The sequence below is a fragment of the Lissotriton helveticus genome, chromosome 1_1 (genome assembly GCF_964261635.1).
Source record: "Lissotriton helveticus chromosome 1_1, aLisHel1.1, whole genome shotgun sequence".
Lineage (NCBI taxonomy): Eukaryota > Metazoa > Chordata > Amphibia > Caudata > Salamandridae > Lissotriton > Lissotriton helveticus.
Window position 1 is genome coordinate 965587629 of NC_136057.1, and position 15172 is coordinate 965602800.

At 47.0% G+C, this 15172-nt stretch overlaps 1 protein-coding gene across 2 annotated transcripts in view; it reads left to right on the top strand.

Annotated features, from left to right (window-relative positions):
- The window catches only part of PRKCQ (protein kinase C theta), a 452364-nt gene that overhangs the window by 230622 nt on the left and 206570 nt on the right, over positions 1 to 15172 (top strand). The gene's annotated exons all lie outside the window — the stretch shown is intronic.

Sequence of the window (15172 nt, forward strand, 5' to 3'; positions counted from 1 at the left end):
TCTACAACAGCTTAAATATACATACTCCAGGCACCCACTCATCTCCTCCCTCCAGAAACGACAACCAGCCCACCATCTCCTCCTGGAGCCTGGCTACCACCGAAGACACTGCTTCGACCATTAAAGGCATTCACTTAGGAGCCCCCATGGACCCCTGCCCTCCGCACATCTTCCGCAGAGCCGCCGCCACCATTGCACCTGAGCTACGACACACCATCAATTACACCTTCGAGGCTGGCAAATTCCCGACGACTAGAAACGCACAGAAGTCAAGCCCCTCCTCAAGAAGCCCTCAGCAGATCCGACAGACCTCAATAACTACTGACCTATCTCTCTCCTCCCTTTCGCAGCCCAAGTCCCCGAGAAGATCGTCGACGTCCAACTAACAAAATTCATCAAAGAGAACTCCATCCTTGACCCCTCCCAATCTGGATTCCACAGCAACCGCTGCACCGAGACCGCCCTACTTGCTGCCTCAGACGACATCTGCAGCCTCCTCAACCTAGGCCACACCGCCAGAAGTCCTAATCCTCGGACTCTCCCCCTTTGCATGGGACAACATCTGGTGGCCCACTGCACTCGGTAGCCCCTACCCTACCCCAACCCACCCCACAGACCATGCCCAGAACCTTTGCATCATTCTCGACTCCTCCTTCACCATGACCTGACCGGTCAATGCTGTCGTCTCCACCTGCTTCAATACTCTCTGCATCCTCTGCAAGACCTTCAAATGGATCCCCCAGATCAAGAAAGACCACCACCTACGCACTTATACCCAGCAGACTGGACTAGGGAAACACTCTCTACGCCGGGATCAACAAATCTCTGCTCCGCAAGCACCAGACCAAACAGAAAACCGCAGCCAGACTTGTCCTCGGCATCCCTCGACATGAACACATCACCCAACGCCTGCGAGCCCTCCACTGGCTTCCCGTCAAGAAGAGAGTCACCTTCAAGATACTCATGCACACCTACAATGCTTCCACAACACCAGACCCCATTATCTCAACGTAAGAATCTCCTTCCACATACCCAAGAGATCGGCCGAATGCGCCCTCGCCGAAACCCCATGCATCCGTAGAGCTTGAATGGGTGGAAGAGCCTTCTCCTACATCGCGGTAAAGACAAGGAACAAGCTCCCGATCAACATCAGACACGCCCCCACTCTTCACATCTTCAGCAAGACCCTCAAGAACTGGCTCTTAGAATGACCGGAGCTGCACCCCCCCCCCCCCCTGCCCCCCAGTGCCTTGAGACCCCTACAGGTGAGTAGTGCCCTTCACAATTCCCTGATTGATTGATTGATTACTCACGATCCACCATATCTGACTGACAAGGTGTAGAGGCAGGTCTTTCCCTTACCTGGCTCCTTCCTATTGAAGTAAGTTACCTTATCATATCTGAACCTGTACAGATCATGCCAAATTCAGGAAACTGCTTAAGACAGTTCTATTTTAAGGTTGCGTACTAAATTGCCCATGTTTACCCACAGCACCGAGATGCACCTTCGAGGTGATTTGTGCGCTAGACTAAATTTAATTAACATTTACTAAATGAAATTAACATATAATCCAGTGACAGGCACTTTGGGAAAGTCAGCCTCAGCTCCAGAGCTGCAAATCATGCTTGTCATGAACACCCACCCAAAACCTGAAATCGAACTAGAAACCGATAAGAGGATCAGTTCATGCTTTGCACTACATGAGTCTTATGTAGCATGAAACAAACCCGGAAAACATGTCGCAGGGTTTCTGTTCTCACACAGAACTGTGCACAGAGGAGTGGAACCTCAGCAAATTAGGGTGTCCCAAAACTCACCTTAGCAACCAACTCACCCCTTACCGAGCTAGCTACAGTGTCTCATTGGACATATCAAACTCCCAATGTTTAGACAAACCAGAACATGAACTTACAGTACCTCAGGGTACGTGGGACTCATGAACACTCTTTCGTTATATTATCATTACAAACCAGAACATGGAGTAAAGAAGACACATGTGCATTTGAAATGTTTATTTACTAATGCCGTCTTCTCAGGCGCAGTATCTTAGATAATACAAGTATACTTATTATCAGTAGCAAAATTATCAGCATAGTTACTAAGACATAAAAAGCGAATGGTGACAGCATGTTAACATACTGTAATGAATAAGAGTTAACAACACTTATATCTCACCCTCCCTAACACATATATTATATTATTAGCTAAGAAGGTCTCTTTGGGTTGTTTCAGGGCGGGCCCATACCTTAGTGTCCTAGCATGAAGGAATCACATCAGCATACACCAGCTCTCTCTGCCTGTGCACCGCATCAAGTGTGTTCTATGTGCCTCGCGTAAAGCAATATCAATCCCGCCTGAAGCCAGAGTTGGCAAAGGCTGCACTTGTGTTATGACTATGAAGGCGTGGAGATCAGACCTCATAACAATTCCATATCGTGTTGTTCCTGAAACTTCAGCACTCTTCGTGCAGACATAGTTATTTAAGCAAAGCTGATATCAGAGCAATAACATATTATTCTCACATACACCACGGCAAACTACTAGGTTGAAAGCTAAGTCAACAATTAAGTGTCGTGTGCAGAAGTTGCAAGAAAGAAAAATGGCGTTTAAACCTCAAATGTACCTATGCTAACTTAAACACGATATAAGGATATACAGGAGCTATATGACACCCCCCCATGATCCGAGAACGGACTAAATATGATAACAGAAGTGCCATCTCATGAGAGCAGAACTCAACAGTAAACGAGCATGAATTGAAACTAAAGATCAAAAAGGTAATGCTAAAAAATAGCCCAAAAATATAATGTGGCTCAAGCCAATAGGCAAGAAAAATTAAAAATTCATGACAAATAAGTCAACGAAATGCTATAAATCAGCAAGTCAATTCGAAGCAGTGTCTATGACAAAACTGTATATGAAAAATAAGTAGCAACAGCCTCCAATATGAAGTCACTGTCCTCATCCGAAAACAGTTCAGCCATCCAATTTAAAAGATGAAAGGAACATACGTGGTCCTCCAGCACCGGATCCTCTATAACCATCAGAGGACAGCTCGGTGGGTTTTCAAGAAAACTCAGTTCCAAGAAATTCCGTGCTGCCGACAACACATCCCAGGGACCAATTAGTCCATGAGCCACTGCTAAGGCCATAATCCTCTCGTCAGAACAAACCAACTCGTGAGCAATGATAGGACTCATCAGTTGATTAAAATCGACGTCAGGAGAAACCGGTCCGCAGAGACACAAATCAATGGCCCACTGGAAATCACAGGTCAGGCAGTGAAATACAGGCTGGACACAGGTGAAGTAGGAGAATCGAAAAGATAATCCATATGCCGTGCTCAATGTCGCCAACGGCAGTGTGCCATAATATTCAAGCATGCGGTTGCGAAACCGCGTCAGTAGCTGTTGCGCGGGGTCTTGCACAGGATGGACATCCATATTTAAAGAGACAAAAAACCACTAGCGCGCCAGCTGCTAATGCAAGTAAAAAAGGGAACCCTCCAAACAAGGATGAAAAAATAGAATGGAAGAAAGCAGGGATGACTCCAAAAATCTTTTCAAAGGAAGTCACGAGACCACTGCTAACAACTTTAAAAAAATGTGCAAGGCCTTTTGTGGAGGATGCGTTAAAGATAGTTCGAACCATCGCTCCGAAATGCAAAGGCAAATCAGTATTCAAAAGAGCCTGAACCTCTGTACGGGTGTTTGCAATGTGAAGCACGAAAGTTTCACGGGCCGAGCTCAAGGCCACCTCTTTCTGGGACAAAAGAGCCCTTATTCTTGCCATGCCGCTGAATTCTGCTCCCAAGGTCGGTATCTGTGGCCAGATGGAAGACTCCTTATGTTCACGTGTGGGAGGATAAAGCACATTTCTGCAGCAAAAAACCCGCTCACTTACTGTTACTATGAAAGGAATACCTTTAATTAACCCACAACAGTCCTCATTATTGAGCATTAAATAACTACCATTCTCTAATAATTTAAACGTGGGGATGATAGCAGGAACTGGCGTGCCCTGTAAAACGCAAGCCATATTGGGTCGGTTCTTGTTGCATGAACCGTGTAACTGTATATGTCTACACATTAAAGAATGATCTGGCGTCTCAGTGCACTCCTCCCCTGTCAGATAAACTTCCTGGTCATCCTTAAAACATCTGTATGTGTATGGGAGTGACCAGACTTCATGAAGGAAACCGCTACCTAAAGGTTCATAACGACCGATGGGTACATATTTCATGCAATTTGAAAACTTATATAAAGCAAAAGGCAGCGTTATTAAACCGTGGATAAGCCACGTTGCAGCAGTGGCTTCAGCCACGGAAAAAGGTAAAGATTCTAACCTTTCAATATGTAACATAGAAAAGGAAGCATCACGCATTGAAAGTAAGCGTTGTTTGTCAGTCAAATTAAACGGTGCAAATAAAGAAGAAACGTTCATGTACCCCCAGGGAACTTTACCCATTTTCAGTGTTTGAAGGGTCCATGCAAACTGCATGATTGATCGTAATTGATTTTGACCATGGTATAATACTGACACTTCATCATGTATAATATCGACGACTGACGACACAATATTATCCAATGTGTAAATTCTAGAGGAAAGCACATTAATGCTATTGTCAACAACTGCAAGCACTTTCTCAAGATTTGCTTGATCAATGGCCCTAAGGCGTGTAGCAGCCTCAATCTGTGATAGCTTCCAAATTTCATTGTAAACCCCATATAACCACCTTTTCGACCTGCCACTAGCCGGGCCTTTAATGAAATCATTCAAGTCCACGTCTGCATTTAGTTTAGAAAGGTGATTCTTAACCGCAGGTAAAGTTGAATGTTTCAGCCAGTTTTGACACAATTTGCCTACAGAATACGATGTGACAGTATGACCTAAGTCAAAACGGGGATCAGATCTAACAGTTTTAAAACCGTCAGTTAAATTCAAAAATCTATGTTGGCAAGAATCAGCACTACGGTGCCAAAGCAGCCAACCCTTAGGATTCACACTGGAAATGTTAAAGGAGGAATTAAGAAGTAGAGTCTGTAATTCTCTAATGGATAACTGAGTAAAATTACTCCAACCATCATATTCCTCTAACTCCGGGAAAGAAGGAGCGTTTAATTTTTTAGAAGTAGCCAATCCAAAGCATGTGGTCTGGGAAATTGTTTCATTCAGAAACAGCATATGATTCGGGATGAGACATGCACGGTGCAAAGCCTCAGTGCCTTGTACCTGCCAGGCCTTTGAACCCCAAACTGATTTAAGGTCTATCGTATCCTTCCATAACTCATAGCCTCCAGTAACTAATTGATCAAGGAAGGACTTGGAATACAACAATTTAGTATCGGTAAGTCTAACCTTGGACATTGGCATTTTTCGAAACTTAAAATAAAAGGACTCAGGATTGGACTGATTAAAGTCAGTGAAGTAAGTATACTTTCTCAGAAATGTTTCAGAACTCCCCTGATGAGGCGCTGGGCAATGTTCCCACTGAGTAAAGTTAACAGCATCCCTTCTGGATGATGTTTTGTGTAAGAAGTGATTGCCATAATGTTGGTAACAGAATAATTCACCATAATTAGCAGATTCTAAATATAAATCCTCAGCATCAAATGCAGCATAGTATTGCAAATCAGAAAATAAACTTTCTACAGCTTTGACATCCCAGTCATCAGAACGAATGTTTTGTTTCACCACATCCCCCATATTCACTCTAAGTACATTAGGGACATTAACGACTTCCGTTGGGCCATGAATCTGAAACCGAACTGCATCCCACACGATTCCATCAAGGACAGGCCATGCTGTGATGTTAACCAAAGTCAAGTCTCTTTTTAATCTGTGTGTAGAATGTGAAGAGGAAAGTGGGGCCAAAGTTCCATTTAAATGAGTAATGCAAGTTCTCTCCTCGACATAGTGTCCATTCATAATTCGAAAAAAATAAAGGACCAGCCAAATGTAAGTCCAAGGGGGTATCAAAAAATGTTTTTTACACAGGCTAGCATAAACTGCAATTCGAGAGGGTTTCTTCGAGGCAAGGGAAGCAGAGTCAAATGAAAATCTGGATTCCGTGGCTAAACGAGCTTGCAGGTCAGGCATGGACAAATCAGTGGGGTAGGTATAGTCTATCTCATCAATGTTAGTTCCGGGTAAATTATTTAATAACGGACTGGAAACAGCAGGTAATTCGATGGCCACTTCAGGTTCAATATTAGAAGCAGTGGGCATAACTGAATTCCTCACAATGGAAGGACAGGAAACAGCCGGTGTCATGCTAAGAAGAATCGGCCACTCTGTGTATCTTGACATTGTCAATTGAAATAAACCTGTTTTCCTTACGTCCAGGAAGTGGTGGTAAAATGACAGTTCTTGTGCCTTTCACTCCAAGGACTGGAACCGGAGCTCGATAGGAAGGAGCAAATTCTTTCTTGTTATCGATCTTCTCCCGAACCAGTTCTCCAACTTGGGGTAGCCAGCCAACTACCGGGATCTGCAACGCATCATCCGACGTGGAGGGCAAATGTTCCTTTGCAAGACTGTCTCTGGTCTTTTGTAGATTCTGTAAAACATTGCAATGTTCATCTGCGTCAAAGGAAGTGGCGCGAACCACATAGTCTAGACCGTCAAGGTCAGGGACGTACATCTTGATGCCAAAGAGCATTTCGTATGGGGTCCGCCCACCCAGAGACCTTCTAGGGAGATTATTAAGAGCACGCTGCACGCCATAGAGGTGAGCCAGCCAGTTTCTGCCAGTGCCTATAACTCGGGCTGTCAAAGATTGCTTTAAATCACGGTTCATTCGCTCAACTACACTGTTACCCTCAGGTCTGTAGGGAGACGAAAACTTGACTTGCACCCCCAACGAAGTCATGGCATCCTTATACGCCTTAGAGGCGAAAGCCGGACCCTGATCCGAATGGAAGGTACCACAGGCAAAAATCCCTATAAAGATACGCAAATCTCTAATGACAGTCCGTGAATCAGCGCTGCGATGTGGCCATACCCACACAAAGCGTGTGCATGAGTCAACTGCTACTAAGATGTACTTAAACGCAGTATCAGATGAAAAAGGACCGCAGTGATCCAAATAAACACAACCTAGTGGTTTATTAGAAATGTACAACTGAGTCTGTGGCGGACGCGTAGCAGTCGAAGGTTTAATCTGCTGGCATATGTCACAAAGAAGGACATAATCACGCGTCTGTTTGTACAGTCCCCGCCACCAGAAACGTTGTTGTAATTGAGTTACAGTGGCCGAGACGCCCGCATGCGCAGACGCCACACCTTCATGTGCCGCTGTAATCAAGTCTGCTCTGCGATCCGAGTTGGGAATCAGCCGTTCCCCAACGTCAGGAATTGTCACAAAAGGAACCTTTTCGGGACTTAAGTGGTATTTGTACTTCGAAGGGAATCCCGCAGGATGCTTACTTCCCTTCTCAGAGGCAGCAACTGCTGCCAAGATGTCGCTATCAATCTTGGTTTTTGACCTAGTAACCGCTGCAACTAAGTATGTAGATACTGCTAATTTCGCTGCTTCATCAGCAAGCGAGTTGCCAACAGCGTGAACTCCTACGCGCTGATGACCGAGAGTATGAATCACATAAACGAGTGGCAACATAGCCTTAAGCTCTGCCACTCGAACCCAGATCATTTTATGTTTTATTGTGCTACCTTTGGAATCATGAAATTCATTTTGAATCCAAAAGAACAAGTTCTCATTGTAAGACTGGACACAGTAGAAAGAATCACTTACAATCAGAGTAGTAACACTTGGATCTGCGTACTCCAACGCTAGTAAAAGAGCACGAAGCTCAGCTAATTGTGCAGTGCAATCGCCCAGGGGCAACGTGTGTACCTCCCTGGAAATGAATTCATCGTTCAACATAGCACCAACCACAATAGCGCATGCGGAAACGTAGGCATGTTTAGAGCCATGCGCAACCTGCGCCGACCCATCAGTGTAAATGATGCAATGGAAGTCCTCCAAAGGTCGCATAGCCAGAGGAGCAGGATGAACGAACTCATACTGCAAGTACTCTTGCGACCGTAAAGAGGCGTCAAAAATAAACGTGACATCCGTGGACGTCAATGACGCTGCCCATTGAATCCACCGTGGGTGCAAAGCCTTCGAATTTGGTACACTGGCTTTCGTGACTGCCTCCAAATGAGGACAGGGTGTTACCACTAACATGCGCTTCCCCTGTGACAGAGCTCGTTCTTTAAGAATCGCCATCTGTACAGCAGTTAAAACCTTTTCCACAGTGGGAAATCGCAATTCAGCCGAAGTGTACAAGTGTGACTTGTAAGCAATAGGTACTGTGTCTCCTTCATTAAAAGTGAGGTACGTGAAACCCACTGTCCCAGGAATTATTCTTATTACCAGGTTGGTGTGGTTATCACGAGTCAGTAAGTATTTAGAAGCGAGCAGATCGGCCTGCAAAGATTGCAAAATGGCCGAATGCTCAGGCAGCCAGCATGATTTTGAAAAAGTTGGTTGTATCAAAGCATACAAAGGCTTGATACGCTGGGCATATTCCGGAACATAAGTTCTGCCGAAATTCAAGAAGCCCAGTAAAGACTGTAATTTCTTCAGTGTTGTAGGAGCGCGCAACTGTGCGCATTTCTCCAGGAAGTGGGGAGCCAATCCTCGACCTTCATTGTTCAGCTCATAGCCGAGGAACAACACTGTGTGTTCTGCAATGTGCGATTTTGCAAAATTAAACTTGTAACCCATATCAGCAAAGTTACAAATTATTGAATTCACCCGACACAGATGCATCCAAATTTCGTCGTCTGTGAGATAAATGTCATCCACATAAGAACATGCATCTGGATCGATACTCTCCAATATAGTGACTGTTCTTGAGGTGAAGACTCCAGGACTATTTTTGTAGCCCATTGGAAGTCGCCGGAAGCTTTTTTGCACACCAGCGGACGTAAAACTTGTCCATTGGGAGCTGAAGCTATCCAGTCTGTGTGCATAAAAAACGTTAGATATGTCAAGCGTTGTCTTGAAACGCTTACGCACTAGACTATCCACTAGCGCAGAGCCGTGAGTATTCTGTACCGCACAGTTACGGCAATGCGAATTCAAATGACGGTAATCCAATACCAAACGATATGATCCGTCAGGTTTGGTCACAGTAAAAAGGGGATTATTCATCGGTGACACACACGTTTCAATAACTCCCTGATATTCCAATTGTTCAAGGATTTCTGCGACGGCAGCTTTAGCTTCACGCCGTACGGGATATTGAGGCTGAGGCTGAGGCTCAGACCGCAAAGGAATTTCGTGGGAAGGAGACAATTTATCCCAACCACATTGGTTGCGGTACAGAGCCGGTGCAAGAGCCCGAGCCCACTCTTCTGCAAAATGCTGCGCATGCTCAGTCGAGACAGTGTGCGCGAAACTGGGAAGGATTACCTCCTCCCCTCGCGGCGCTGCGAGCACAAAAGGTGGGGGCCAGTCAGCCTCAGAAAGCAAAATGTCGTACGTAGACGAAAGGTTCTCCCAAAATACCCCTCTGACAGTACGCTGTATGTCACCTTCAATTAACAGGACAATTTCAAAAAGTCTTTCAGGGGGAGCCAGTCTTGTATCGGCTGTTTCAATTACAACGAACACTTCAGTCGCTGTCACCCTCAGTAGTGGACGCAGCGCCTCTCTGACTATGGTTATCTCCGCCGCGCTGTCCAGCAAGGTCAGAACCCACGTCAGATTCCGAAGCCGCGTTCTCACTATCTGTGGCATATCGATGCGCTGTTAAGGCTGCGACTTTCTTTTTCGCAAACTGCGGTCTTTTAGGCGTAGAATCCTCCTGCTTCACAGCGCCGTCAGCTTGGCGGGACTGACCACGTCCCTGTTGGCCACCACGTCCACGTCCACCCCCTCCTCCACCGGTCTTCGGGGCCGATGTTTCCTGTAAGGAACGAGGAGAGCGTTGATCAGAACCCTGAAAACGATCAGGTGATTTAATCATCGCGCGATCGCGCAAATCATATACTTTCTCTGTCGGCGCAGGAGCTTGAAGCGCAGGAAAAGAATCCTGAGTCTGCTTATATTGCTTCCCCTGTGTCTGTTTTTTAGGCCAATTCTGTTTTTTGGACTTGGGCGGGACATCTGCAACTGCAGATTGTCCCTGAGGTTGTTTTTTCTCCTTTACTGCAAAATATTTCAGACCTCTACTTGTGCGGCCAATTGTCTTATAAGCGGCCACTACAATTTTTGCCAACTGACGGGGTTTGTCGGCATCGGGCAGAGCAGCCAAAGCATTCGACACCTGAAAGTTAACTGCATCTCCTTTAACATTGGAGAGAATGAGATCACATACAATCTCAAAAGAACCACACAGGCGCATACCCAATTCAACCGCTGCCTCTGGACCGTGATCATTCTGAACACGTCTAATGATGTCAGGCAGGGCAGTCATAGACGCGGTGCCGAAGCACCTTGTATAAACTGCCGCAAATGTTTTTCCCCAGCTTTCACAGTCAACAAGTTCAGGAGTTAAATCCTTCGGTAAAGTAATCGTCAACATTCTATGCTTATCAGCAGGAGTAGAATTCGGAAAAACCGCCTCCAGTTGATCAAACTTCTCAGCTAGCCAGAATGGGAAGTCATCGTCAACTGGACGAGCACCAAAAACCGAATTAACCATCACTGGATTGAGACGCATTCCGCCTCGATCCATGGGAACGGCCGCACCTCCCTGGGGACCACCAGGCAGGTGGCGACCGATGTATTGCACTAATGCACGAATCACGGAAATGGAAACAACATGCAGCCTACGAATTTCCTGCAGGGTACAAGCGCCGTGATTCGGGTGTGGGGTAAAGCCACCCAACGCAGGCCAATTTGTACCTGGAATTGAGAGTGGACCTAACCTCGCAGCGGACAAAGAGTGGGGGAGGGCGCCATCAAACCAAACTCGATGCTGCCAATGATCAATAGGTATTTCCAATGCCCTGTACGGTGTATACTCAGCCGGGACAGCCGAGGCGGTGTAGGAGTGGAACAAACCAGAATTAGCGTCCACAGCCGGAAACGTAACCCAAGAGTAAAACAACTCGTAAGGGAACGCCGGATCTGCACATACCACGAAAATCACAGCCATCCCATCCACCGGGACCTGGTACGTCTGAAGATGGTTGCGTACCGCTACTCGACTATGCTGCGCAATGGCCACCGCCGCCATGACAACACTGGAAACAAGAAAACACAAAGAATACTTTGTAGCACAACTGGGTAGTAATTCAAAGAAACCGTTTAAGAAAGAATCAAGCTTGAATAATACCTATCTTAAAAAATAGGCAGGTTTCACCGACACCCCGCTTTCCGGAAACGGAGGTGAAGGGGTTAAGGTATGAACGATAAACTACTCGAGTGTCATGATATAAGACCACCGAAACCGTTGGGCGCCATGTCGCAGGGTTTCTGTTCTCACACAGAACTGTGCACAGAGGAGTGGAACCTCGGCAAATTAGGGTGTCCCAAAACTCACCTTAGCAACCAACTCACCCCTTACCGAGCTAGCTACAGTGTCTCATTGGACATATCAAACTCCCAATGTTTAGACAAACCAGAACATGAACTTACAGTACCTCAGGGTACGTGGGACTCATGAACACTCTTTCGTTATATTATCATTACAAACCAGAACATGGAGTAAAGAAGACACATGTGCATTTGAAATGTTTATTTACTAATGCCGTCTTCTCAGGCGCAGTATCTTAGATAATACAAGTATACTTATTATCAGTAGCAAAATTATCAGCATAGTTACTAAGACATAAAAAGCGAATGGTGACAGCATGTTAACATACTGTAATGAATAAGAGTTAACAACACTTATATCTCACCCTCCCTAACACATATATTATATTATTAGCTAAGAAGGTCTCTTTGGGTTGTTTCAGGGCGGGCCCATACCTTAGTGTCCTAGCATGAAGGAATCACATCAGCATACACCAGCTCTCTCTGCATGTGCACCGCATCAAGTGTGTTCTATGTGCCTCGCGTAAAGCAATATCAATCCCGCCTGAAGCCAGAGTTGGCAAAGGCTGCACTTGTGTTATGACTATGAAGGCGTGGAGATCAGACCTCATAACAATTCCATATCGTGTTGTTCCTGAAACTTCAGCACTCTTCGTGCAGACATAGTTATTTAAGCAAAGCTGATATCAGAGCAATAACATATTATTCTCACATACACCACGGCAAACTACTAGGTTGAAAGCTAAGTCAACAATTAAGTGTCGTGTGCAGAAGTTGCAAGAAAGAAAAATGGCGTTTAAACCTCAAATGTACCTATGCTAACTTAAACACGATATAAGGATATACAGGAGCTATATGACAAACAACATCTGGAAAAAGCGAATCCTTTTAGGGAAATGAATGTAAACATTGACTGTATCACTGGCATGTATTACTTTTGGAGTTTTTCAAGTCGTTGTAGAGAAATCTATCAGTAGCTTTTTCTGGTAAATGTAACAAGAACAAGGAGTCTGCAACGACTCATTTGAAAGTCATTTTTTGATTTCTGCCGGGTCTGAGACCTGGTAGGACTTTCTCCATTTAAAACTCTGGGATGAACTATTACATAGCACTGGTGCAAGTAAATCCAACAGGGCCAATGACCAAACACATCTTTATATAAACCAAAGAATAGAAAGAGGAATGCAAATCTCCATCAAGCCTTGCAGTAAAACCCCAGGCTCTGTTTGTGGTGGTGCTGGATAGATCAATCAATCAATTATATCATTTGTAAAGCGCACTGCTCACCAGTGAGGGTCTCAAGGCGCTGGGGTGGGGAAGGCTGCTACTGCTCGAAAAGCAAGGTCTTGAGGAGTTTCCTGAAGGTCAGCAGGTTTTTGGTTTGCCGTAGGTGGATGAAGAGGGTGTTCCAGGTCTTGGCGGCGAGGTGGGAGAACGATCTGCAGCCGGAAGCAGGGGACTGTGGCAAGGGCGAGGTCGGTGGAGCGGAGCTGGCGGGTTGGTGTGTAGAAGCTGAGTCGTCTGTTGAGGTACGTTGGTCCGGTGTTATGGAGTGCCTTGTGTGAATGGGTGAGGAGCTTAGCCAGTGCAGGTCTCTAAGGTGGGGTGTGATGTGGTTGCGGCAAGGGATGTCGAGGATCAGGCATGCAGAGGCGTTCTGGATCCGTTTGAGCCATCTCAGGAGTTTGGCCGAGGCTCCTGCGTACAGGGCGTTTTCGTAGTCCAACCTGTTGCCGACGAGGGCCTGGGGGACCGTTCTTATAGTTTCAGTTGAGATCCAAATGTAGATCCTGCGTAGCATGCGGAGGGTGTTGAAGCAGGAGGAGGAGACGGCGTTGACCTGTTTAGTCATTTAGAAGGTGGAGTCGAGGATGACCCCTAGGTTGCGTGCGTGGTCGGGGGGTGTTGGGGCGGTTCCCAGTGTGGTCGGCCACCAGGAGTCGTCCCAGGCCGAAGGGGTGGATCCGAGGATGAGGTCCTCTGTCTTGTCCGAGTTCAGCTTCAGTCGGCTGTTCCTCATCCATTCAGCGACGGTCTTCATTCCTTCGTGAAGGTTGGTTTTGGCGGTGTGGGGGTCCTTGCTGAGGGAGAGGATCAGCTGGGTGTCATCGGCATAGGAGATTATGTTGAGGTCCTGCCGACGGGCGACGTGGGTGAGCGGTGCCATGTAGATGTTAAACAGAGTTGGGCTGAAGGATGAGTCCTGGGGTACGCCGCAGATGATCTCGGTGGCTTCAGGGCGGAAGGGGGGAAGGTGGACGCTCTGAGTTCTGCCGGAGAGGAAGGAGGTGGTCCAGTCCAGAGCCTTCTCTTGGATCTCAGCGTTGTGGAGGCGTGTTCATAGTGTGTGGTGGCAGACCGTGTCGAAGGCGGCTGACAGGTCCTGGGGGATGAGGGCCGCTGTTTCTCCGTTGTCCAGCAGGGACTTGATGTCATTGGTGGTGGCGATGAGGGCAATCTCGGTGCTGTGGTTGCTGCGGAATCCGGACTGGGAAGGGTCCAGGATGTTCGTCCTCCTCGAGGTAGAGGGTCAGTTGTTCATTGACGGTCTTCTCGATGACCTTTGCCGGGAGCGGGAGCAGGGAGATGGGCTGGAAGTTCTTGAGGTCCTTGGGGTCCGCCTTGGGTTTCTTGAGTAAGGCGTTGATCTCGGCGTGCTTCCAGCTCTCCGAGAAGGTTGCTGTCTCGAAGGAGGTGTTGATGACTTTCCGAAGATGGGGTGCAATGGCTGTGCTGGCTTTGTTGAAGATGTGGTGTGGGCATGGGTCTGAGATCCGGAGTGGAAGGTGTTCATAATCTTGATGGTGTTGTCGTCGTTGATGTTGGTCCAGGAGAGCAGGCGGTTGGTGCGGATGGTGGTCGTGGGGGCAGAGGTCTCAGTGGTTGTCGTGGCGGTCGTGGCGTTGAAGCTGTAGTGGATGTCTGCGATATTGTGGTGGAAGAAGGTGGCCAGCGAGTCGCACAGGTCTTGCGAGGGTTGGACATCGTTGGTGTTGGAGCTGGGGTTAGAGAGTTCCATCACAATGTTGAAGAGCTCTTTGCTGTTGTGCGCATTGTTGTCTAGGCGGTCTTTGAAGGAGGCCCTTTTGGCGGGTCTGATGAGGTGATGGTGTCTGCGGGTGGCGTTCTTGTGGGCTGCGTGGCTGTCCGGTGTTCTTTCATGGAGCCAGATCTTCTCCAGCTTTCGGCAGTTTTGCTTGGGGGGCCGGAGGTCTTCAGTGAACCAGCTGGCTTTCTTGTTGGTGTGACTGTTGAAGGGTTTCTAGATCGGGGCGAGGGTGTTGGCACATTCGTTGATCTACTGTCTGAGGTTGCGGGTGGCGGTGTGGGGATCGGTGGGGTCAGCGGGTGGGCTCTGGGCGAGTGTAGTGGTTAGATAGATAGACGCTGAAGGTGGGCTTGCTGTCGATCAATGCTGGTATTCATATAACTACTTGAGGGATGTTGTGGTGCCTACCGTGGTCCGACACATAAAGGAGACACTACCGCCACAGGTACCTGTGGGTGGATGCGGAAAGTTGAGAGGTGCCAGCAACCCGGGACATATTTTTGTGGGCCTGTGAGCTTGAATTAACATGAGATAATTCAGAGAACCCTGGTCACCTTAAATAAGTGCTGGCAAGTCCCACCAACACTCACCAGTATAAATCAATCACTTAATATAGGGCAAACTAAAT